At 45.0% G+C, this 26,119-nt stretch overlaps 1 protein-coding gene and 1 non-coding gene across 4 annotated transcripts in view; one reads left to right on the top strand and one right to left on the bottom strand.

The window, feature by feature from the left end:
* KIAA1549L (KIAA1549 like) overlaps positions 1-26,119 on the bottom strand; it is a 304,514-nt gene that overhangs the window by 241,626 nt on the left and 36,769 nt on the right. The window lies entirely within an intron of this gene.
* Positions 14,107-14,243, top strand: LOC129406363 (small nucleolar RNA SNORA48). Its single transcript, XR_008630965.1, has one exon. It is a non-coding gene; the product is annotated as a small nucleolar RNA SNORA48 (small nucleolar RNA).

Genomic DNA, 26,119 nt, shown 5'->3' with positions numbered 1-26,119 from the left:
TACAAGGCAATTCCTCTTACTGTGAAAATCAGAGAAACAGCCTTGGAAACACTCAAAGGAAAGGGCAAAGTATTCTGTGCTTAAAGCAAGCAGGCTGCAATACAAAACTCTTGGACATCTGCAAGTCATCTTTTTTTCCCCCTAGTTTCCAGAAATAGCACTGCTTTTCCATTGACTGTTTCTAGGAAATAAAATACTGGACTACCATTTACATTGTGGCCCAATAGCATTCCTTCTATCTTGCAAACTCAAACAACAATATGGACAGTCCATTAAAGGAACTTTCTTCTGGGAAGGTCAAACATATGTTATGTCAGTTATTTTATATGTTAATGTGCTTTTCTAACAAAATAGAGCCTTTGTTTGAATCCATGGGCCACAAACTATTCCAACTTCCTAATGAATCTTCTTAGGATTTTCCATCTTATTGTCTGACCACAGAAATGAAAGGGGTGGGGGGGGATCTATAGTTTTCATTCAGAATCTCAGCAGCTTTATTTATTCTGGGTTCTTGTTGTGTTTTGTTTGTTTTGTATTGGGGACCATACATGGTTGTGGCTAGGGCTTATTTCTGGCTCTGTCCTCAGGAGTCACTCCTGGTGGTGCTCAGGGAATCATATGGGATGCCAGAGATCAAACCGGGGCCAACCACATCCAAGGCAAGCACCTTCCCCTCTGTACTATCTCTCTGCCTTAATCTCAGCAACTTTAGGGAAGACCTAATAAGCATCATGGCCAAGAAGGACTACACAGCATTTTCCATTTATGAATTCACAGAAGCTGAACCTTCACTGTAAATCATCATGAGGCACTGTCAGGTGAAATAAGATCTCTCTGGTGTTATTTCAAAGGTTCACTCGAGAAAATGTTAACAACCTATTGTGGAAATCTCTTGGCACCAAGAGTTTGGGAAAACAGTAGTGAACCAAACAGAAATACACGCTGTCCCCTCAGAGCTGCTCCTGACAGGCTCAAGGTGCCAATCTTGAAACATGACTGAGGTTGCCTGGAGGGGATGGGGGGCTTCAGGGATGCTGACATCCCAAAAGTGGACTTTAGGAAAAAATGCTTCCAAATGATAATATGCACTCTACTCAGAGGCATGAAACTGTACCAAAATACTCAAATGTACAACCACTTTTCAAGACCCAAGAAGAAATAATTGGCCAGTTGATCCTGTACAATAGGTCAGAGAAGAATATAACTTTCTAATTCTAATTGACGAATGTGTGTGTTTATGTGTGTGTAATTTAAAAAAAAACTTTTTTTTTTGCTTTTTGGGTCATACCCAGCGATGCACAGAGGTTACTCCTGGCTCTGCACTCAGGAATTACCCCTGGCGGTGCTCAGGGGACCATATGGGATGCTGGGAACCGAACCCGGGTTGGCTGCGTGCAAGGCAAATGCCCTACCCGCTGTGCTATTGCTCCAGCCCCCTAAAAAAACCTTTTAAAAAGTTGAATCATGGTGAATTAGCAAGTTACAGACATATTTATGATTGAGTTGCAGATGTATCTTGTCCCAACACCCATCCCTTCACCAGCACCCACTAACCTCCACCAATATCCCCAGTTTCCCTCCCACCCCCAATTCTGCCTCTGCAGTGTTGATATCTGCAAAGTGACCTGGTCAAGTGCTTTGTAAAATGACCTTCTCTTTGGTTTTTGACTAATGTTTTCTTCTTGTGACTAGACATAAGTTGTACATGCTCAGTAAAAATCCCTGAGAAGTGGCGTTTTGCTTGCTCAGTGTATTCAAGGAGGATGTACCTGTTGATCCATCCCATTACCTGTCATCATTAGGCCAAGGTATTTTCTGGGATTCGCTCCCTGTGTCCTATTGGGTGTGATGACAAATCAAATCCCAGCCTTTCCTTTGATTGTGAGGGAGACAGTTAGATCTTTTTATCCACGTTCCAGCATCTGAACATGAGTCAATGTCATTATCTCAGCACCCTTGATGGAATTCTGATTCTCTTTTGATCATATTCTAAATTTCATTACCAAATATGTTTAGGTCTGTTTAAAGGAAAAGAATTTAACCACATTCTGTCCCATAGCACCTGCCCCTTGCCCACTGAGCCACATCCGGGATCCCTTCACACCTAGGTGCCCACCTCCCCACACCCCTTAGTTCCACCTGAGAACTCAAAGATCAACGTAACAATAGTCATTTTGTTAAGCCCCAGGATAAGCATCCTATTCTGGGGATCTTTCCTTACACCATCTCTATTTTGCACCATTTTGAAGCTGTATTAGCTGCATTTGAGTGATGGAGGAAAGCTCCGAAAGTTTAAGTACGTTGCTTGATATTTTAAAACTGGTATGTGGAAGAGCAGGAATTCTCCCTCATTGGCATCTGAGGTACAGCCTTCTAACACAGCCGCACAGGGCAACTTAAGTCTGAGCAAATGTGAGAGGAAAACAGCTTCCCTAAAGCCCAATCTCTAAGAGCTAACACCAAAGGGTAGAATCATATCATAATGACAAATAGTTACGATATGCCTGGTATATCTCTAGTTTTTATTCACTTTTTATTATATTTTTGTTTTTGTTTTGGGGCACACCTGGCCACACTCAGGGCTGACTCCTGTCTCTCAGAGATTACTCCTGATGGGACCTTGGGGACCATATGGGATGCTCGGGACCAGACCTGAGTCACAGGAGCAAGGCCCTATCCACTATACTATCATTCTGGCCCTATAGAATTCACTTTTTAAATTTCATAAAGCTGGGCATTAGAGAGATAGAAGTTAAGTGATAGGAACGGAGAGATAGGAATAAAGGCCTTGCATGCAGCCAACCATGGTTCGATCCCAGGCACCATCAGGAATTAGTCCTGAACTCATTCTTGAGAACAGCCCTGAGCACCACCAGGTATAGATGAGGCCCCTCCCATCCCTTATGTGAAAAAAAAAATTCACATGGCTACGAGGTAGGTGGTATGTTCCCACTTCACAGAGGTCATAAAAAAAAACCACACAGCATGCCGAAGATGACACATTGTGCAAATGGGGGTCTGAGTCAGGATTTGAACACAACTGATCAGGCCCCAAAGCCATACTCCTGCAACTCACTACTGCACCCAGATGCCCCCAAATACTTACCTAATCTCTCTCTCTCTCTCTCTCTCTCTCTCTCTCTCTCTCTCTCTCTCTTTCTCTCTTTTGCTTTTGGGTCATACCTGGCAATGCACAGGGGTTACTCTTGGCTCTGTGCTCAGGAATCACTCCTGGTGGTGCTCAGGGGACCATATGGGATGCTGGGAATCAAACCTGGGTCGGCAAGGCAAACGCCCCACCCACTATGCTATTGCTTCAGCCCCCCACCCCGAATACTTACCTAATTTCAACTGACACAACAAATAGTCCTTAGAAGCCTGGCAAATCTCCAATGAAAGCTCCAGTACAAGGCACAAAACACAGCTCAGTGCAAAGCAAGTATCAACAGTAAAATCCCTGAATACATTCTGGTGAAACAGAAACACTTTCAGAAACTGCACTTTAGTTACTGAAAATGCAGAGAAAATCAGCAGAGAATGAGCTAACCCATGTTTCAAATAGGCCTGTGGGAACAAGAAAACGAGCTATTAGTCCAAGGATCTCTCCTGGGAGGGGGAGGCAGGCTTTGCCTGCAGTAGCCCTGGGTTTGACCACCCACACTGCCAGGAGCAGCCCCCAACTACTGAGCCAGCAAGAGCCCCTGAGCACCACCAAGTGTATCTGCCTTCCCCTGGTCCCTTGCAAAAGGTTCTCTTCTACTTTAGGTAGTACATATAAGACTTTAAATGGGAGCTCCTAGGGGCCCAGAGTGATAGTATGGCAGGTAGAGTGCCTCGCAAGAAAAGAAAGAACAAGAAGGAAAACAAAAGGACAGCAGTGGAATACCAAAGGAGACCATCAGCAATGGACTCTTACCTGCGAAAAACCTGCACGTGCACACAGCATATGCTCCCAAACATTTGTGTTGCCCAGCGCATGTTCTGCCCAAACATATGCCAGCTGCATGTCCTCTCTTGAGATGAATACTTTTATACTTTAATGCTCCATTCTGGAAGCCCACATCCTCCCTCCTTCCCTCCCCCTTCCTTCCTTCCCCCTCCATCCCTTCCTCCTTTTCCCTCTCCCTCTCTCTCTCTCTCTCTCTCTCTCTCTCTCTCTTTCACTCTCCCTACTTTCCTTAAAACTTTCAAGTAAAACCTGCTGTTACTTCACTGCTTGTCTCCTACTGAAAATTCTTGTTCTGTAAAGGAAAGACAATGGGCCCGAAAGTCTGGCGTAGGTTTGGGACTGACTTTCCTTTCCTTCATGGAGCAAGGCTCCCCCAGCCACTCCCCCAGTGGCAGAGGTGATTAGAAAGTGGCCCTTCTCAAGGCTACCACCTCTCTCTTCCCCACTTCATGTAAGTCACCCAGGGACCCCACCAGCATCTCTTTGTCATTGCTGCAAAGCCTGCACTGCATCCTACTAGCTATCTCCCTGGCCCTCAATTTATGCAGTGTGTGTGTGTGTGTGTGTGTGTGTGTGTGTGTGTGTGTGTATTTGGGGTTTGGGGGTCTTGGGGTTTTTTGTTTGTTTGCTTGCTTGCTTGCTTTTTGGGTCACACCCAGCAAATGCCCAGAAGTTACTCCTGACTCTGCACTCAGGAATTACTCCTGGTGATGCTCAAGGACTATATGGGATGGTGGGGATCGAACCTGGGTCGGCCACATGCAAGGCAAACAACCTACCCACTGTACTATTGCTCTGTCCCCTCAATTTGTATTTTAACCAGGCCTCCTGTCCTGGGTCTGAAAAGCATTGAGCTCACACTGACTGGGCTACGTGACAGCTAAATTCATTCCAATGAAATTCCTGCCAATTCATTCTAGCCCAATGCATATCACTGTTGATATGCAGCTCTCCTCTTCATAATACGGGCAGTTGGGCCGCCAAGCAGCATATATTTGAATGACTAACACTAAGCTACTAGCATCTACTGCTTGACCAAGGGTCTGTAAATGTGTGAAAAGGAAAGGGGCCCCGTCAGTACCTCTCAAACTCTATCATTACACAGAATCACCTAGAGCTCCTGAGAAAACGCAAATTCCAAATCCCTGAATCTGAAGTCGGCCAGAGCTCTGTATTTCTTATGGTTACGTTGGCTGCCCTCAGCAGTGCTGGGCGGTCCCACAGTCACTCCCAGCAGTGGGAGTGCAGGCACCGCCCCCAGTACTCTCAGGCCCAGTTCAGTGCTTGGGCCTGCAGGGAAACAGCCAGGGGTGCAGGGGGAGGCCGGGGCGCATGGACTGCCACTGCTGGGGCTCAGGGCTTGGTGCATGCCCTACTCCCAGGCCCCAGGACTCTGCGTTTCTTTTTTCTTTTTACCCACACCCAGTGATGCTCAGGCCTTACTCTGTGCTCAGGGATCACTCCTGGAGGTGTCCCACTGCTCTGGGGACCAGATGGGGAGCTGGGGAGTCAAACTGGATTGGCAGCACGCCAGGCAAGTGCCTTAGCCTCTGTACTATTTCTCCCACCCAGGGAGTCTGCATTTCTTAGAGATGCAGTTGCCCCCCACCCCCACCCACCCTTCACTCCACTGCCAGAAAGAAACAAGTAGTTTCTTGGTTCTAGAAGATTAGAAGACCTAGAGTAGGTGGCCATCACCACCCCCTCGTGCCTCTCCCCAGGCCCCCACCCTCCCCATGACCATGTAGATCTGAGCCCCCTCCCTCAGGCCATGAGGAGCTGCAGCAGCCAGCAGACAGTCCACTCACATCCCCACACACCCCTCCCGTCACTTCCCTTCCTCCGGATCCCCCTGGGAATCCATGTGTCCCCCAGGGACCATCCCCTGGGGAGCAGAGCACCTTCCTGAGGCCAGCGGTGGGAGTTAATGCAGTGCCCCAAGTACTCTGCAGGCTCCTGGGAGGGACTCTGGCAGGAGGCAGGCTCTGGCTCATTTGTCTGCCGAGCTAACTATCCATTATTTAAGGCATAAACTATGGGCTTGCGCTTCATTTGAGGCTGCAAATCAATAGGCATTCCTCTTGCTCCAAGGCTACGGGGCCTTGTCGCCCTCCCCTGAGAGTTGCCCGCTGAGACCAATGGAAATCTCAGCTGCTGAGGCCACTGCATGAAAGACCTAATGGGAAGGGGGGGTGGGGGCTGCACCTCTCTCACCGTCGGGAGTGTACGCATCTTCATCCCGCTGTCCCAGCACCAAGGCCAGCCCTGTCACAGCTTCTTTAACCGGTCCAGGGTGACCAGCTGTTCCTGCAACAAAACTGCAGGGTGGCCGCTCACGAATTAGCTGTAAATATTAATCACAGCTTCCCTTCAACTTTGGGGTCCTTTTTCTCTGGTTTTCCAACACAAGACAGTTCAATCCTTACACATGCCCTCACTAAAAAAAGGTAGTTCTTACATAAAACTGTTTTCTGAAGATCCACCCGACCCCTTTGAAAGCACCACTCATATGACAGACAAGACCTCTGAGACACAAACTGGGCTCAAAACATTTGAGCATGGTGAGCAGGGAGCAGCGGACGTATCAGAGCATAAAACGGTGATTTAGTCACTGGGGGGAACTTATCACAAACAGTGTCAGATGATGCACCATAAAATTTATGCAGCTAAAAGCTTGCGTGTACAATAGGAAGAGATTGCTCAGATGTTTGGGACTTATTGGCTCAGCTCCACTGTTTATTATAAGGAAGCTTAATATTATAATAGCTTCTCTTTGAAGACTTCCCGTAGAAAAAAAAGGGAAGCCAGTCAACATACATTTAATGTACATTCAACAAAGATGAAAAACAAAATAGCACCATCCCGAGGACTCTCTCTCCCTCTCTAATGAAGGATGGGAGAAAAGTGAAATGAATAATAAGTCTGACCCTAAGAAAAAAAAGATGAGGGGGAAAAAATATCAACCAAAAATAGAAACACTTTGTGTCTTCAAAATGGATTCAAGAACCACCAACATATCCGTAGGGTAAGCAGAAACCATCAAGCAGAAAGATCGACTAATAAACATTGCAAGCCATGATTATGATGAGAGAGCTAGCCACCAAGACCATTACTCAATCCTCATAATGCGGGCCACTCAGCACAGAAGCTACCGTAATTGTTTTAAGTTGGCCATCCTTGTTTCTATGCTGAGAGGGAAATGTAAGAGAAAACCATACGGGATGTAGTTTCAGACTCTCACAGATGAGCTAAGCAGAGGTTCAGGGCTCAGGGCTTCAGTGGAAAAATCCCATTTGTGGTCATTTTCCTAGCACCGCCTCCCTCCCACCCCCATCCCCCCATGCAGTGTAGACCACACCCCTCAGTAGTCCTGTTGAAAATACCAAATATCCACATGACTCTGATTGTAGGGTGAGGGTCAGAAACCAACCTCCAAAAAACATTCCTTATCCCTCTACACAGCAGAGGCCCAAAGGTCAATTCAAGTTTCCAAGAGGAGAGACTTGTCTACCTTCTCCAGGAGTCTGTCTATCCCAAGTGCCGGGAATAGGAGCCAGACCGCTGAGAGGAACTCAACATCTCCAAACAAATTCACTAAATGTGTCACAAATGGCTCAGCATGGTAAGCAGTAATGACAATTCTGAGTAAGGTCAGGGGATCGTGTTGCTCAGGTGCCTCCACCCTGCTCTCCGAGACCAGAAATAAAAAATCTGTAGTATATATACAGAATGAAATACTACTCAGCTGTAAGAAAAGATGAAATCTTAGTTGGCAGCTATGTGGATGGAAATGGAGGGTACTGTGCTGAGTGACGTCAGTCACAGGGAGAAGGACAAATACTGAAAGCCCTCTCATATGTGAAATATGGGGAAATACAGTGAAGGAATGAACAACGGCCAATGATAACAGACCCAGGGGGCTGGAGCAATAGCACAGCGGGTAGGGCGTTTGCCTTGCACGAGGCCGACCCGGGTTCGATTCCCAGCATCCCAGGGGTAATTCTGAGCACCGCCAGGGGTAATTCCTGAGTGCAGAGCCAGGAGTGACCCCTGTGCATCACTGGGTGTGACCCAAAAAGCAAAAAATCCCAAAAAAACAAAAACAAAAACAAAACAATGATAACAGACCCTGAGAAATGCCAGCAAAGCTGAGCTTGCTAAGAGAGTGTGTGTGTGTGCGTGTGTGTGTGCATGTGCGTGTGCATGTGTGTGTGTGTGTGTGTGTGTGTTGGGATTGTCGTTTGTGAGAAACCACACTGGTAGATAGTAGTGGCGGAACACTCTGGTGGTGAGTGTGGTGTAGCAGCAGCATAGTCCTGAAACAACGATATTAAGTGTGGCAAATCACAGTGCATATATTAAAAACATTTTAAAGAATGCCAATACATAGGAAACTAATTGGAATCTATTAGAGCATTGATTAATGCAGAAAAGAATGCCGTGTGTATTAGACTATGACTAAATTAAAATGAAGCTAAATATTATTCAAATTACCACGATGTTTTAAAATTATTGTTCATCTAGAATAAAAAGATTTTATAAAAAGCTACAAAAATGTTTTGGGGGATTTGGACCTCACCCAGCAGTGCGCAGGGCTTACTCCTAGTTCTGTGCTCAAGAATCACACCAGGCAAGCCACAGGGGACCATATGGGGGTGTCAGGAGTCAAACCTAGGTTAGTTGGGTGCAAGACAAATGATCTCTCTCCATTCCTGAAATGAAAAGCTTTTTAAGAAAATGCAAAGGCCCTGCAAAGATAAAATATGAGCTCAAAGAAATGGTTGGCAGTTGGGATCAGATAATAGGGCAATGTTCTTCAAATTAGGGACCATCAAGTCAGCAAATCACAGCCAGCGCTTCTGACTAGGAAACAGGACAAAATAAAATAGTGACCGGGGTAAGGCTTAGCGTAGTTTCATGAGACCTGGGTGATGTGGAGGTGGGGGTGGTCACACACCAGCTGGGTTTCTGGGCAAGATTAACTGTGCTGAAATGGTGAGTTACAATTCGAAAGTTTGAAAAGCATGTAGTACTTTAGAGATCTGCATACCACAATATGAGACCTATTCGTCATCTGTGGTTAAATACCAAAAATTCAAAGGTAAAATTCCCTTTCCCATCCCCCTCTAACTATGGATATCTGGTGAATACCGGCCTGGACCGGTCAGATACCAAACCTTTCCACCAGAACACAGGCGACTCTCTGGGAGCACACAGTTACGGCTCCTGCGCTCTGTTTCTCTGATCCCTTTAATATCGCCAGATAGAATTACCAGTGTGTCCGGGATGGTCAGTTGAATGGATTTTCTGAATAGAAGGCTCTAAATTTATACTGTCTCATAATTCAGCTGGCACCCAGCTGGAGAAAATAAAAAAAACAAAATATGCTGAACTCACCCTGATACTTACCGGTCATTGCCTGGGACGTGACGATCCAGTCATTCTGTCCCAATTTTAGCTCCCCCTGGGCAACGATTAATAAATAATCACCTATTGTTTGCTTTTAATTATAAGGACTTTCTAAAGGGGGAATGAAACCTACAACAGTTATGGAATCCTAAAGGAGAGCACTTCAGGGATGGGCAGCGGACCAACTGTGATACAATGGTGTGAGTTTAGCAATTCATTTCCTGTCCCTGAGCAAGGGCTGTAGCCAAATCCAAGGGAGGCATAATACTCCCATGAGTAATCCCGAGTCCGCCTGAATATCCAGGACTAGCCCTCAGCATGTCCTCTCCTCAGTAACCCCTCAGCCCGAGAGGCGAGGAACGCAGCCCATCAAAGATCTCCAGAATTGGGGCTGGAGCGATAGCACAGCGGGTAGGGCGTTTGCCTTGCACACAGCCGACCTGAGTTCAATTCCCAGCATCCCATATGGTCCCCCGAGCACCGCCAGGAGTAATTCCTGAGTGCAGAGCCAGGAGTAACCCCTGTGCAACGCTGGGTGTGATCCCCCCCCCAAAAAAAAGATTCCAGGATCTGAACTCTAAGGCAGTCACTGGACGTTGGCTATCTGGAATGCTGTGGCTTCTTTGGGGGAAGAGCGGGTGGGGGCAGATTGGGTCACATCTGGAAGGGCTCAGGACTTACTCCTGGTTCTGTACTCCTGGGTCACTCCTGGAAGTGCTTGAGGGGAACCTATGCAGTGGTGGGGACTGAGTTAGGTAGGGTCAGGCATGTGCAAGGCAAGCGCCCAAACCCCTATACACTCTCTCCAGACAAGCTGCTGTATTTATTATTATTATTATTTTATTGAATTACCATGAGATAGTTATAAGCTTTCATGTTTGGGTTACAATCACACAATGATCAAACACCCATCCTTCCATCAGTGCACATTCCCCACTACCAATATCCCCAGTATACCCCCCCTTTCCCACCCTCCCCCTGCCTCTAAGACAGACAATATTTCCCATACTCTCTCTCTACTTTTGGGCATTATGGCTTGTAACACAGACACTGAGAGGTCATCATGTTTGGTCCATTATCTACTTTCAGAACACATCTCCCATCCCAACTGATTCCTCCAGCCATCATTTTCTTAGTGATCCCTTCTCTATTCCATCTGCCTTCTCCCCTCCGCTCATGAAGCAGGCTTCCAGCTATGGGGAAATCCCCCTGGCCCTTGTATCTACTGTCCTTGTGTGTCAGCCTCATGTGATGTTATTCTATACTCCACAAATGAGTTAAGTCCTTCTATGTCTGTCCCTCTTTCTGACTCATTTCACTTAGCATGATACTCTCCATTTCTATCCATTTATAAGCAAATTTCATGACTTCATCTCTCCTAACAGCTACATAGTATTCCATTGTGTAGATGTACCAAAGTTTCTTTAACCAGTCATCTGTTCTAGGGCACTCGGGTTGTTTCCAGATTTTGGCTATTGTGAACAGTGCTTCAATGAGCATACAGGTACAGATGTCATTTCTACTGTGCTTTTTTTGCATCCTCAGGATATATTCCCAGAAGTGGTATTGCGGGGTCATATGGAAGCTCAATTTCTAGTTTTTGACGGACTGTCCATATTGTTTTCCAGAAAGGCTGGACCAGTAGGCATTCCCACCAACAGTGAAAGAGCGTCCCTTTTCCCCCACAACAACGCCATCACTGGTTGCTTTTGTTCTTTTGAATGTGTGCCAATCTCTGTGGTGTGAGATGATATCTCATTGAAGTTTTGATTTGCATCTCCCTGATGACTAGTGATGTGGAGCATTTTTTCATGTGCCTTTTGGCCATTTGTATTTCTGTTTTGAGGGAACTTCTGTTCATTTCTTCTCCCCATTTTTTGATGGGTTTGGAGGTTTTTTCTTGTACAATTATATTAGTGTCTTATATATCCTGGATATTAATCCCTTATCAGATGGGTATTGGGTAAATATTCTTTCCCATTCGGTGGTCCCAGATGCTGTATTTAAAGAGGGCCTTTGAAATGCTGGGGAACCATGGGTGCTTGCTTGAGTAGCAAGGACTTAAAAAAAAATGTAGCCAGTGGATGTAAGATCCCACGTAGCTCAGAAAGGCCACAGGCAAGCACGCACAGGGTGGGCAGGGAGAGAAGGCAGTAGCTTGGCTTTTCTACTCAGTTACCTCCAGATGCTGCTTCCTCTTTGAACCAGGAGGTACACAGCTCACCTGGCATTAACACCTTCCCCTGAAACCCAGCCTGGCACCTGCAGGCACCCGGGTCCTGGTGGAAGGGGCAAAGATGGGTTCTCAGGCAACATGTGCTCCAGAGATAGTTACTATCACTGTCATCCCATTGCTCATCGATTTGTTCGAATGGGCACCAGTAACGTCTCTCATTGAGAGACTTATTGTTACTGTTTTTGGCATATCCAATACACATGGGTAGCTTGCCAGGCTCTACCGTGCGAGCTCCATACTCTCGGTAGCTTGCAGGGCTCTCCGAGGGGGTGGAGGAATCAAACATGGGTCGGCTGCGTGAAAGGCAAATGCCCAACCACTGTACTATCACTCCAGCCCTCATGGAGCTCATACAATTCGGGAGCCAAACTCTGACACCTGAGACAGACAGTTGGAAATCTGGAATTTGAGTTATCTGTGAAAACCCAGAGTTTGTGGACACGTTATGCAAGAATCCAGAGGCATACTATGACTCTGGTGTCTAAGACAGCATCTAGAATAAGGTAGGCCTCCATAAGCATATTTGGGGGCCATACCCAGTGGTGATTGGAGGCCCAGAGTCACTCCTGGGTACCCCCGGCATTTCTCAGATCCACATAGTACGGGGGATCGACCCAGACCCTACACATGCCACTCATGCTCTACCACCGGAGCCACATCCCTGTCCCCCTAAATAAACATTTTAGAGTGAATAATTTCATATAAAATATGTAATTTCCTGTGCCAACCTACCAAAGCTACAACTCTGTCTTTCTGAATTGGAACAGAAAGCAGGGAAAAGTAGGCTTGCCTTGCCTAGTATTTTGCCATTCTTATTAATAATGCATGAAGAAAAAAGCCATAAAGGAAAAGATTCATTGATTTGGCTATATTATATGTCAGTTGTCAAAAAACACCATGAAAATTAAAACAAGTGGGGGAGATAACCATAACATATGATAAAGACTTAAAATCAGGACTCTACAAAAAAGTGTTAAAAACAATAGAAAAATATTTAGTACATTAGTAGAAACAAAATAGACTGTATTACACACAATTTTTAATAAAAACATGTGAAAATAAAGCTTAATCTCAGCATGTAATCAAAAAAGTATACATTAAAACTACAATGTGGTGGCATTTTCAACTAATACATTGGCACAAGTCTTTGGCCTTTTTGCTTTTTAATGACATTACCCAACATTGACAAGGATATGGAGAAATGTTCACATGGTTACAGAAGATAATTTTATAGTATGTGCCCAAAACCTTAAAAATTTTGACCCAGTAACACTGTTTCAAGAATTAATTCTAGGGGCTGGGGCAATAGTACAGCAGGTAGGGTGTTTGCCTTGCACACAGCTGATCTAAGTTCCATCCCCAGCATCCCATATTGTTCCCCAAGCACTACCAGGAGTAATTACTGCATGCAGAGCCAGGAGTAACCCCTGTGCATCGCCGGGTGTAACCCAAAAAGCAAAAAAAAAAAAGGAATTAATTCTAAGGAAATAATCAAAGATACAGGCAGTGATTTATGTGAAAGATACTCATCAGATATTTATGGCAGGGGAAATCAAGAGTCACCAATAAATCTGTCAGCAAAAGGACTATTAAATAAACTATTTTACAGGCTATTATAGAAATAGTCTCATTTTTACAAATCCCTTTACAATATTCACAATAGCTAGAGAAGCAACCCAAATATCCATCAATTCATGAATGAATAAAGAAAATTCAATATATGTGCAGTCTTTAAAAAAGAAAATCATGTCATAAACTACAAAAATGGGTGATTCTTGAGGATCTAACACTAAGGGAAATAAGTCACAAAACTACAAATACTGCAGGAGTTTGTTTATATGAACAGGTCTTATTCCCTTGGCCCTGAAAGAGCCTCCAATTGTTGGGAAAGATGAATAAGGAGAGGCTGCTAACATCTCTGGGCTGGGACAAATGGAGATGTTTCTGGTGCCCGCTTGAACAATGAATGACAGTGATACAGTGATACAGTGATCTGCAATAATTAAATTCATAGACAGTAAATAGGACAGTGCTTACCAAGGACAGGCAGAACAGGAAAATTAAGAGGAAAATTAAAGGGTAATGAATTCAGGACCGGAGTGATAGCACAGCTGTCAGGGTATTTGCCTTGCATGCAACCAACCTGGGTTAAATTCCCAACACGAATTTGTTCCCCCCAATCCCACCGGGAATAATCTCTGAGCACAGAGCCAGGAGTGACTAAAAAAATAAATAAATAAAAATAATAAAGGGTAAAGAGTTTTTTTTTTTTTTTTACATATTGGGATTTTTATTATTTTTTTTTTTATTTTTTTTTTTATTTTTTTGCTTTTTGGGTCACACCTGGCAATGCACACGGGTTACTCCTGGCTCTGCACTCAGGAATTACCCCTGGCCGTGCTCAGGGGACCATGTGGGATGCTGGGATTTGAACCCGGGTTGGCCGCGTGCAAGGCAAACGCCCTACCCGCGGTGCTATCGCTCCAGCCCCCGGGTAAAGAGTTTTTTTAAATACTTCTGGCAATGGGCAAAGAGACACCTCACTGGGGATGTTACTCTTACATCAAAGGCAAAGCAGATGGCCTTTTGTTCATTCTAGCTCAGTGCCTGGGTTGGTGGCTAGAGCTGTTTCATCCTTGGGACACATAAAAATAAATATGTACATAAAGGTCAAAGAGTTTCTGGTTTACAAGGTGAGAAATTCTGAAGATCTCTGTCACAATCATGTGAGTCTACTTAACACTATTGGGCCATGTGCTTGCAAGCAGGAAAAATGGTGAACCCGTCTGTAGAAAACACGTCACGCTTTTTGACCACAATTTTTGAAAAGTCCTTTTACAAGGCTCTGTGAGTTAGAAAACACCATTTGTCAGAATGTGCTTCATGCTACATCCATACTGTACAAAGCTTAATTTTCATATGACGCTGAAAGCTCCTTAGGAAGTTGCAAGATGCATTTATAATGATGATCTTCATGAGTGCCTGTTAGAATTGTAATAGACTGCTAGGCTCATCTGCTAATTGAGAGTGGCAATTAATAAAAACACTAGATAACATATTTACTAAATGAAGAAATTATAATTTCACAAAGGCTTTGCCAACTGCTAGTGTAGGGTTTTCAAGGCCTTTCCAGGGAATGCCAATATGCTGTGCTTCCACAAACATCCAGATCTTGAAGATCGTAGGCTTACCTATGTCATCACCCACAAATTTTCTGTTCGACCCTGCTTTGGTTTTCTTCTCATAAGCATGAACACACTAATCCGAGGCACTAGACCTGACAGTACTCTCAACACTCTACACACAGACTGAAATGACAGCTCAGGAAGAGAGGGAGGCTGTGTCCTGACCACAGCACGGAGCAGCATGGGAGACAACAGTTCAGAGTTCTTAAGATGTTCACTTTTTCATTAAATTTTGTTTATTTTGTTTGTTTGGAGGCCGCACCTGATGGTCTACGCCCAACTCTGCTTGAGGATTACTCTTAGTGGTACTCAGGGGATCCATGTGTTCTGGCCTACTTCCCCAATTCCTCATTAGCATTATTACTATCTTTGTTCCCCCCAGTATCTGAGGCAGTGTCAACAAGGAGATATTATCATTCATCCTATAAACATAGCTAAGTATAGAGACTGCACTCTGATAAAAAGTAAAAGACCAAAATTATTATGTGCTTTAAATATTAATGCATTTTGTTAAGAAATAGCAAAGCAATCTTAAAGTTAGGATTAATGAAATACACCTTCTTCTAGAATTAATTATTCTAAAGCCAACAAAAGTCATGTTGCAGGTCAGCTTATTCTGCAGAAAGATTATAGTTATTCTTTTGGCAGGGACAGAAACCCAGCTCAAATAAGATTCTTGGCTGGATGGGCTAAAGATCCAATGGAAGGTCCCTCTGGTAGTGAGTACCCAGGGGCCTCCCAAGACTACACCCTGCAGTGCTCAGGGGACCACACAGTCCAAAGGGTCAGTCCCATGCACAACAAGTGCCTTAGCCCCTGAACTATCTCTCCAGCACAACAGTTATTCTTGGTACAGGATTCCATATTCAAATAAGTTTGGGAGGTTCTGGGGTAAACAAAATCAAAACTGGTTTTGTTGCCTCGAAACTTCTCAAGTTTTAGAAAGTGAAAATCCATGCATCACTTCCCTAAACCATCTGAAGCGAAATGGTTTTACATAGGGGCACTCAGTTTCCACGAGTCAGCTCTGGAAAATCTCATTCCTGTGCTTTCCTAGAGAGACATCCTTTACGACAGTGTTTCCTGGCTGTGGAATGCATGGATAAAATCATACTGGGGACGCAGTGGGGTTGTGGGGGAGGACTAGAGGTGTGATTCAGCAATATAGTCCCTGTTTGAGTATGTGAGGTTCAGGGTTCGATCCCTGGAACTGCCAGAAACAAAAGCAAAACAAAATTTGAAAGCTTCTAAGCAGGAAACCATTTACCTGTGGTCAAACCCTCTCACTTCCCTAACCTGCTTGAGCAAGCTCTTTCATCTGTAATTTCATTTCTTTGTCCATAAAAAAAAAAACGAGAGAATAATAGTACCTATCTATGCAGAAAGCTTCACCTACCATTTCAATACACTAAGAAGTCACAATAGGATGTTGACAGATTTGAGACTGAACATACCTAATTCTTCCCTGGTTGGAGAAAGTACTAACTTTGGAACCGCAGACTCTCAGCACACAGAAAAGGGGGAGCATGTATTACTGCAGCTTGTGTCTCAATAATTCGAGGTCTGTGAAGACAAGACACTCTTGCCTATACTACAATGTATACTTCAGTACTAATACCAGTGCAGAACAAGTATTATAAATAATACTAGAGCTTATCTCTTGTCACTTTCTGTTTGTTCGTGGCAGAACATAACCACACCCTCAGCAGAGTCCAGCCCACACAGTCATATTTATAGACAGTCTTAAGGGAGTTAGCAATTCAGAGAATGTCTGTATTAGTAAGACTTAGCCAGTAAGCTTAGTCTGCAAGACAAGCTCTGCTCCAAGAACAACACATGTAATTCATTTTACAATTGGAATATCCACATATACTAGGAGTTATTTGTATAATCACACAAGAAAATAAGTCTCCAGTTGCCCATGGCCATAATGTTGGGTAAACTATAAACTTTTCTTCCTGTGTAGTTCATATAAAATATTCATGCAAGAAAAAGAGCATTAGCTGGTTTAAACATCATCATTTTTATTGACCATAACACACAGGCTGAGTAACCTTTAACACTAATGGAAATTAAATGATTTGCATTTACGATGTTTCCTACCCTGACCTTTCAACATTAAGGTAACTGAAAGCACCACAAAGCAGAAATGAGGTTTTCAGATATGTGGTGTTACAATTCAGACCTGCAAGTGTAAGAAATGGCATTTCTCCTTCAAGATCAGAAAAGGGGAACACCTCCTATGCACAGCTAGAGAGAAGGCAGCGCTTTACCCAAACAACCTCCCACACAAAGGAGGGAAAAGAGGCGTTGGGGAGACAAATCAAAGGGCGGGAACACATGCAGCCTCTAGGTCCCAAGTTCAATTTCCAGCACCATAAGCTCTACCCCCAGAACCACAAGAGGTGGCCCTGATCCCCCAGTACTACTGGGCCTGTGCAATGCCGCCACTGATGATATTGACTTAATGGAGAGCTGGAGGTCACTGGGGCTATACCCAGGGCACTCAGGTGGCCATGCAGTGCCCAGGATAAAAGTCAGGGCCTAGAGCATGTCGAACATGTGCTCTAGCCTCCTGAGCTTTCTTCTCAGCCAAACCTCCAATTTTCAATTTTGTCAAATAGAGCTTTTACTATTATTATTATTGTTATTATTATCACCACCACCACCATCATCATCATCATCATCATCATCATCATCATCACCATCATCATGTTAGTGAGGCAATGTTAGTTTAAAAGACTGTAAATGTTTCTATGTTTTAGGGTATCATATCCCCCACCAAAATGCCAATATCCTTCCACCACAGTCCCCTGGACACTCTCCACCTTTCACCACCCAGCCCTCTTCAACACTTAGTCACCTCAGTCTGTGTCAGAATCTGGGGACTTGCATTTCTTGGACACTGTGATCCTGGGTTTTGTTGCTTTATAACCTGCCTTATGAGTGAGGTGGTCCAGAATTTGTCTTTCTCCCTCTGACTTACTTTGACCCTCCAGTTCCACCCACATTGAGGCAAAATGCAAGCTTTCACTTTTCTGATAGCTAAACACCATTCCATTTGGGCATATAGACCACAATTTCTTTACCCACTTATCTGTTGTTGGGTACATGGGTTGTTTCCAGATGTCAACTATTGTACAGAGCCCTGCAATGAACATAGGTCAGCATCTATTCCTCCGAATCAGTGTCTTTGTGCTCTTCAGATAGACCCCTGGGAGTGTGATACTACAGTATAAGGTGGATTTCTCCCTCCCCTCCCCTCCTCACCCTTTCCCTTTCTGCTCTGTTGCTACAGTGACAGGGGAGGTGTGTAGAGCCCATACCTGGTTGTGACACTCGACAGGGATTGCTCTCCTCACCAAAAGCTTACACACCTTTAGTTGTGGTGCTTACACACATATGACTGTGCACTAAAGATCAAACCCTGTTGTGGCACCGGAGGTCCCCAACAGCAGATCCACGGGCAATGATCTTGCTGTACGCAGCCAACAGCATCACTTGCGAAGCAGGTATTTTTAGCCACTGAGCTTGGGCCCACTACATTCATTTTTCATTGATAAATCTCCCTACTGTTTTCCAGAGAGGCTGAACCAGCTTACATTCCCACCAACAGTGAAGGGGGCTCCTTTCCCTCCACACCTCTGTCAGTGCTGGTTGTTTCTGGCCTTTTTGATACAGGCCATTCTCACTGTGTGAGGTGATAACTCATTGTTGCCTGATTTGCATTTCCCTAATGAACTGTGACTATGATCATTTTTTTTAAATATGCCTATGGCACATTATCTGTGTGTCTTCTAAATAAGAGCACTTCAAACATGAAAATAAACCACCACAAACACCTCGCCATGTAGAGGAGGGAGGTTCACAAGCCTGGCCTCCCCAGAAACTCACCTAGGGAACTGTGACACAACCCCCCCCCCACCTTCCTTCCAAACAAATCTCACCCCCCTCACACACACACCCCAGTACAAGATCTGTGCCCTAGACTCAGATCTGGCTATCTAAGGTGAAGCTGCCGGCACTGTCCTAAAAGCTTCTGGTGGTTCTAACATACAAGGTTGCAATGCAACCATCATCACTTCACAAAAAAAAGCATTTGACATCCAGAGAGATGGTGCAGTGGGTAGGACATCTGTCTTGCACACAGCCAATCTGGGTTTGACCCCCAGCATCCAATATGGTTCCCCAAGCATCACTAGGAATAACTCCTGAATGCAGAGCTGGGAGTAACCCCTGAGCATCGCCAGGTGTGGCCCCAAAACAAAAAAGAAAAAGAAAGAGCATTTCTATCTTGTTCTTGTTCCTGTTGTTGGCAATGCTGAGAATCTAAACCAATAGAACCCAGGGCCTCACACATTGCAAGGCAAGTGCTCTCCTGCTGTGAGCTACTTACAGTCCCTGTCCCCCAAAACAGGACATTTCTAAACTAAAGAAGTTAAGTTTTACTTTCCGATTGCAGGATGAGTATTAAAATTAAATTAGGTTTATGAAAAGCACACTATACTTACCACTTATTTCTCATTCCACCTCTAGTAACCTAAGCTGAAAAGCTAGTGGATGAGAATTAGCGAGAATAAAAAGATTCTACTAGCAGACAGCACCACAATCCCTCACCCTGTTTATTCAAACTCTTGCATCCTGGCGTGTGCCCTCACCACTCCACAAAAGTTGTCCTTCCAAAGTTCAGGAAGGAATCTTGTGTAGGCAAATCCAGTCATTTTCCCTGATTTCTCCTCTCTCTTTCTTTGTAGTTTCTTTCGGGCCTCCAATCGCCGTAGCTTGTTCTTGCTAAACCATTTCACTACCACTGAGTTCACAAGTTCCTGTTTCTGTTCGTGCTGCTCCTTTTCTTGGAACTCTCTATGCCTTCCCCACATAAGCTCAATTTCTACATCCATTTCAAGGACAAAGTCAAAATCCTACTTACTCCCCGAGTCCATCCATGTTACATGTGTGGATCCACAGGGAGCCTGGTAGAATTTTAAATGCAGTATTAATTTCAAGGAACGAGATGAGGTCATACACAGAATAGCCAACCTCAAGGTCAAAAGCCAAGAAGGCAGAAAACCTTGGAAAGCAGAGATGGATCGAACTAATGTGGTTAATGATGTCCATTAGAGTAGAAACCTATAACATGAACTAATCCAGATCCTACCTCCAACTCACTTGTGATATAATAGGTGTCACTTTCTGCGGGGGTTGGGTGGGGGGGGGCAGATATTTCCTAGGCATTGCCTAGGAACATGGAACACATGATCTCATTTAATTCCCATAACCACTGCACTACTTTCCTGTCTGCAGGTTCAGATGCAGTAGACATCAACAATGCAGTTAAGAGACTAGTCCAAGAGTACCCAGCAAGGAAATGACTGGGCCAGGGTGTGAGCCCACACTCTGCAATTCCAAAGTTGCGGAGAATGTTTCCTGCTACAAATTCTTGTCCCTTTAATGGAAACAGGCCCAAATCTTTTCAAAAGCCCAGGGGCACTGACTTTAGTGATTCCCATGGTCCACTCTCCAAGTCTAACCTTTCCCAGTTCTGAAAAAAAATTAAATAGATAAATAAAAAGGAAAGGGTAGGGGCAGAGGCAGAGACACAAACACAGAAAAATAAAAGAGAGAAAGACAGTGATAACAGACACAAAGACACAGCTAGGAAAGACAAAATGCCTTTGTAGCCTCTCCAACCCAGACTCCACTGGGAATTTTTTTTCATGATTGTTTAAGTCCTTTTTCTATTCTGAGATGGGTGTAAAGGAACTTTATACTGTATTGAGTCTTCCTTCCAAACAAATCTCATCCCCAAATGCCCTGAGGACTGGAATAAAATGATTCTGGAAATAAAAGAGCAAGGGAGGGGGGAAAAAAGAGGTGAGAACACACCATAAAGGCTGGCTTTTGGTTTTTCATTCTAAATTGAGATGGGGGATTATGATAATGATCAAATGAAGTCATTCAAAAGGGGCTAAGGGGCATTTTCCCGAGAAAGAGGATAAACAAGTAAGGAGAAGAGAATGGGAAAGGGAGCAGAATGGTCTTGGTTTGGAAAAGTTATCTCACTGATTTTCTTTCACCTTCTTATTTGGTTCTGGGAAAAGTCACAATCCAAAGTGTGTGACATTAGAGGCTACTTTTCTTCAAATTAGAGGATTAACAAAAACATCAATGAAGCATGAAGGATGAAGAAATGCTATGCCCTTTAATCACCATGGGGGGGATAAAGGGCAGAAAAAAAATGAATTCAATGGAAACTTTCAGGGTGGTAAATGTCATCTATTTTACATTCCTCCAAAAACTCTTTTAGAAACAATAAACCATGAGCCACCACCTTTCTGATCTTTGGTGAATAATTTTACAAAGCCATAAAAACAATCTTTGTACATCAGGAAAAAGTCTAAGGTTTCACCAGTGATTGTGTTGACACAATTTGGTTTCAGTGATATAAGCACACAAACAAACTATATTAACTTATACACAACTCAAGTGAAAACAATAGCAAACCATTTCAGAAAGAGGGGAGCAGGGGCAGAGGAACTGAATAAACAACTTCCCAAAGAAAACATACAAAGGTCAAACAGGTACAGGAAAAGGTATCTAATATCACTAATTATCAGGGGAATGCAAATCCAAAGCACAATGAAATAATAGAATGGCTGTCACCAAAAGGCAAGGCATAGCTATCATCCCAAAGACCTGGGGATACAGCTCAGTCAGCAGAGTGCCTGCCTTCAGCTGTGGGACACAGGTGAAATTTTTGGCAAGGATGTGGAGAATAACAAAGCCTTGTGTACTACTGGTATAAATGTAAATTGGCACAACCATTGTGGTAGTCAGTATTACCTCAAAAAATAAAAATAGGGCTCTAATCTGATCCAGCTGATCCAAGAGTTTAACCGCTTAGATACAAAAACAAAATCCCTGTGCCAAAGAGATATCTGCAGTAGCCAAGGCACACGGAGTGGTGAAACGTGTGGTGCAGGTGTACAATGAAATCCTATTCAGTCATTATAAAAAGATATTCCACCATTTAAGCACATGGATGGTCCTTAAGGGCATTGTGCTAATCAATAAAGATAAATGCTGTATGGTTTCACTTATATGTGGAATCTACAAAAGTGATAGATGGACTGGAGCAATAGCACAGTGGGTAGGGTGTTGGCCTTGCACCCGGCTGGACCTGGTTTCAATTCCTCCATCCCTCTCGGAGAGCCCAGCAAGCTACGAAGAGTATTCCGCCTACATGGCAGAGCCTGGCAAGCTACCCGTGGCCTATTCAATATGCCAAAAACAGTAACAACAAGTTTCACAATGGAGATGCTACTGGAGCAAATAGATGAACAACGAGACAACAGTGCTACAGTGCTACAAAAGCTAGGGTTGGAGTTAATCTGCTCTGGTTTAAGGAACAAGAAGATAGCATCTGGGAAGAAGAAAGGAACAGAGGGAGGAAGGGAGGGAAGAAGGAAGGGAGGGAGGGAGGGAGGGAGGGAGGAAGGAAGGAAGGAAGGAAGGAAGGAAGGAAGGAAGGAAGGAAGGAAGGAAGGAAGGAAGGAAGGAAGGAAGGAAGGAAGGGAGGGAGGGAGGGAGGGAGGGAGGGAGGGAGGGAGGGAGGGAGGGAGGAAGGGAGGAAGGGAGAAGGGAGGAAGGGAGGGAGAGAGGACAGTATCAGCACACTAATGGTAAGGACCCCGAGTCTTTTCAATTCCATTTGCAAAGAATAAGTGGGAGGCAATCCTTTGAAAGAGGTGAGGGCCCCTTCAGAAAGAAGAGAGCAGGGCAGACAGCGAACGTCTGGGCTTGGGGAAGCTTTGCTGAGATGGTCAGGATTTCCCCCACCGAATCACCATCACTGGGGTCAGCAAAAGTGACCGAGTGCTCTGCCACCCGCCCCCCACACCACTACACCCCCAATTGCTGTCCTAGAGACATACAAGGTCATACAATTGGACCAAAGATCATTTGAAAAGAGAGGCATGGAATGTGAAGGCGGGATGCAGCCTGGCCCTGCACGTGTGCACGCTGGGAATGCCAGATGGCTGGGCACGTGTGACGCTGCGGGAGCAGGAGTCCAGCCAAGCCCCCTCCCCACCCTCTCCCAGAAAGCAATGCCTGGTCCCTAACAGAATGCCTCGCGCAGGTGTGCGGGGGGTGAACTGGGGGCTGGGGAGACTGGGGTTGTCTCCCTCTTCTCTGTAGGCCAGGCCTGGGGAGGGGGAGGCAGCATGGTTTATTTTACTCACACACACACATTATAATAAAAATGTCATTGTGTTACTAAAGCAAAAAAGGAGGATTCCTCATAGAGCTCATTTTTCATTCTATGACAGTTGGAGTAATGAGGCAGTTTTGCTCCACCGGCCAGAATGACTCCGAGGAGGGGCACACCGGGGTAATAATAAATAGCCCTTCTTGGAGAGGCCGTTAACCTTCCCCACAGCAGGGCAAGTCCATGGGCCCTGGACACAGAGCTTCCCAGCTTCAAACCCCAGGCCGGCCAAATGGTGCCTGCGAAGGTCCCGGGGACAGTTGGAGTCTCTGGAAAACGCACCGTGGAGGGAAATGACAGAGGCTTTCGCCTCTAAAAAGTTTTTCTTACCTTCCTATGGTCGTTTCAGTTTAATTTTGTTACTCAGGTCTCTATTTTAAATAATGCTTGTGCTCAAAATAACCGAGGCCACCGTGTAACACCTTTTCTGCAATTTTACAACCTCACCTCTTTTGCAAATCTAAGTTTTTCTATGATGTATTTTGGCATCCGTGAAGCTATGATATTTTTCTACTGGCATCAGTGTTTGGCTGCTGCACCAATTTTTGTTTCTCATTTTATTTTCTGGAGTGAAAGACCCATGAGGGCAAGAATATTTATTCTGTTGACAATTTTCTTCATTCCGATCACCAAGGGCAGTTGTCAAATAAATGATTCGATAAAGCCAAAAGAAAACAAGGTTTTCTGGTTTATCTGACTTGAAATGAAGGTTTTATTAAACTTCCTTCGCCTTGTAAATCCTTTGATGATGTCTCATCAGCATGTACACAAGATTTAAAGGACCCATCTCACTCTCCCTGAATGTCTGTAAATATTAACCTCATTTAACGACAAACAAAACAGGGCATGTCAGAGAGCAGACACAATGTGTCTGCATTCAAAATAATGCTCACTAATTTCTATGCTTGGGTGCATGAAACTGCCAATGTCAAATCCCACTGAGAACAAATTCGCCAAATCAGTGGTTATGATTGCCAGACTTTGTCAGGCCTCTTGGAAAGCTGAATGCTCTGGAAGTTGCTCTCTAGGTGTGATGTGCACTAAAAGGGAATATACTCAATTTTTGGATAATTTACATTCACATAGCCAGGGCAGTGTTTTTCCAAGTATAGGTTGTGATTCTATATTCACGGCTCATGAAATCAATTCAGTGGGTCATGAATTAATGGCGAAAGAAAGAAGAGGGGAGAAAGAGAAAGAGGAGGGAGGGGAGAAAGGTAATGACAATTATTTCCTGGATTTTTTTTCAATTGTAGTGTGTGTTTGTGTTGTGTGTCTTTTGTTGTTTGTTCATATATGTTGTGTGTTTATGTGTAAACACGCACTGGTCAAGACATAAAATGGCACTTTTAGAGCAGATGTTTAGGAGGCCAGGGGGGGGGGGCTCCTCCAGAAAGTCCCAATCAGCTGTGCCCGTGGTTCAGTGTAAGGATGTCATGCTACTGGGGCCCTGCAGTGGCAGTATTTGGGACACCACGGGGGCGGGGCGGGGGGAGGAGGGGTCCAGGGTCCAGGCTATGATGCTCAGGATGATGTGGTACCAGGAACTGAACCCGGCTCAGAGCCTGCCCTGACTGCTGTACTGTCTGTCTCCCAATCCATGAAATCTAGTTCTTCAAGTCTACAGTCATCAGAATCATTTAGAAAAGAACATTCTACAGGTTCGTGAAGCCCGATTCAAACGACTCCTAACAAAATCATCACCTTGCTGGGACAAAGTCCTTAGCAAAGAGAAGACTGGTTCTCCCATGAGGTTAACCTACTAGGTGACCAATGCAGGGGCTCAGAGAGAACAACCCTCAGTGGGCGCCAGATCCCAGGATACAGCAGGAGCACCAGAGGAGACCCGACTTGGTCCCACATACCAAAAGTACAGGGGAGCAGTTGCAGCAGGCGACGAGCGAGGGCGGCACACTGGGAAGGGGTAAGCTTGCTCCATCTAAGAGACGCGGCTGTCCCTCTGTCCACCAGCTGCCGCCCTGGGGAAATGTAGCTGCCCAGGGGCGTCTCAGTTTTCAGAGCTTCCGTCCAAAATCTGGATACATTATGTGAAACCTTCTCATTTATTTGGGGGCCACGCCTGGCAGTGTACAGGAGCTACTCCCGGGCTCTGTGCTCAGAGGTCACCCCACCGGAGGCTCTCAGGAGACTATCCATGGTGCCAGGAATCAAAGCAGGGCCAGCAGCATGCAAGGCAAGGCCTTGCCTTCGGTACTCTCTAGCCTTGAAACAACCTGTGACTTAAAAAAAATTTTTTTTTCTCAGTGAACTAGTAGTGAAAATATGGAGAGAGAGAGAAATGCACTCAAGAGAGAACACGGATCTCTCCAGGGGGGGAAGAGCCCCTACACACATCCTAGCATTAGACACGAAAGCATGAAAGTACATATCTCACATGTGCTCCAGCGACACAGGTGCTCAGGCGCCACATGTGCTCGGCCACGTGGGCACAAGCAGCACATGGGCTCGGGCCACAGATGCACACTGCCCTTCCTTTGTGCAAGGTGGCCTTAGAGGGTTTTTCCAACCTGCCCCCACGTGGCGCTTCTACCTAAGGAAAAGTCTGTTGCTAGGGCGGTTGCCAAGGAGGTTGACTTGGGAGTGGTTGATGGCCCTCTTTGAAATTTTTTTCCTGGCCTTTTGTTCCTGCTGGAGCTCCTCTTGGAGGGGGGTTCAGCCTTCTCTGGGTCTGCAGGGTGCACCAGGTGAAAGTTTCCCAGGCCTGAGCTCACAAGATGGGCACTTTGCAGCAGCGCTGGGCTCTTGCTCTTATCACATCCTACGAATTCCACTGTCATGGGGCCCTTCCCTGTCTACTTGCCTACATCAGTTATGGCCATACCCGGCAGTGCTCAGGGATCACACAGCATGCTTGCATGACCCTCTGCAGTACCAGAGACTGAACTGGGCTCAGCTGCATGTAAAGCAATCACCTTTATTCCATACTCTCTCCCTGGGTCAAGTTTGGCTTTTAATAGAGGAAGGTAAAGTCAAAGAAAGTGTGCTTTTAGACACGGTGCAGATGACCATTCTGAATTCAAGCAGGTCTGTCCGGGCTGGGTGAAGTGGGC

The sequence above is a fragment of the Sorex araneus genome, chromosome 6 (assembly GCF_027595985.1).
Source record: "Sorex araneus isolate mSorAra2 chromosome 6, mSorAra2.pri, whole genome shotgun sequence".
Lineage (NCBI taxonomy): Eukaryota > Metazoa > Chordata > Mammalia > Eulipotyphla > Soricidae > Sorex > Sorex araneus.
Note: the sequence above shows the minus strand (reverse complement) of the source record. Positions and strands in the feature narration are given on the sequence as shown.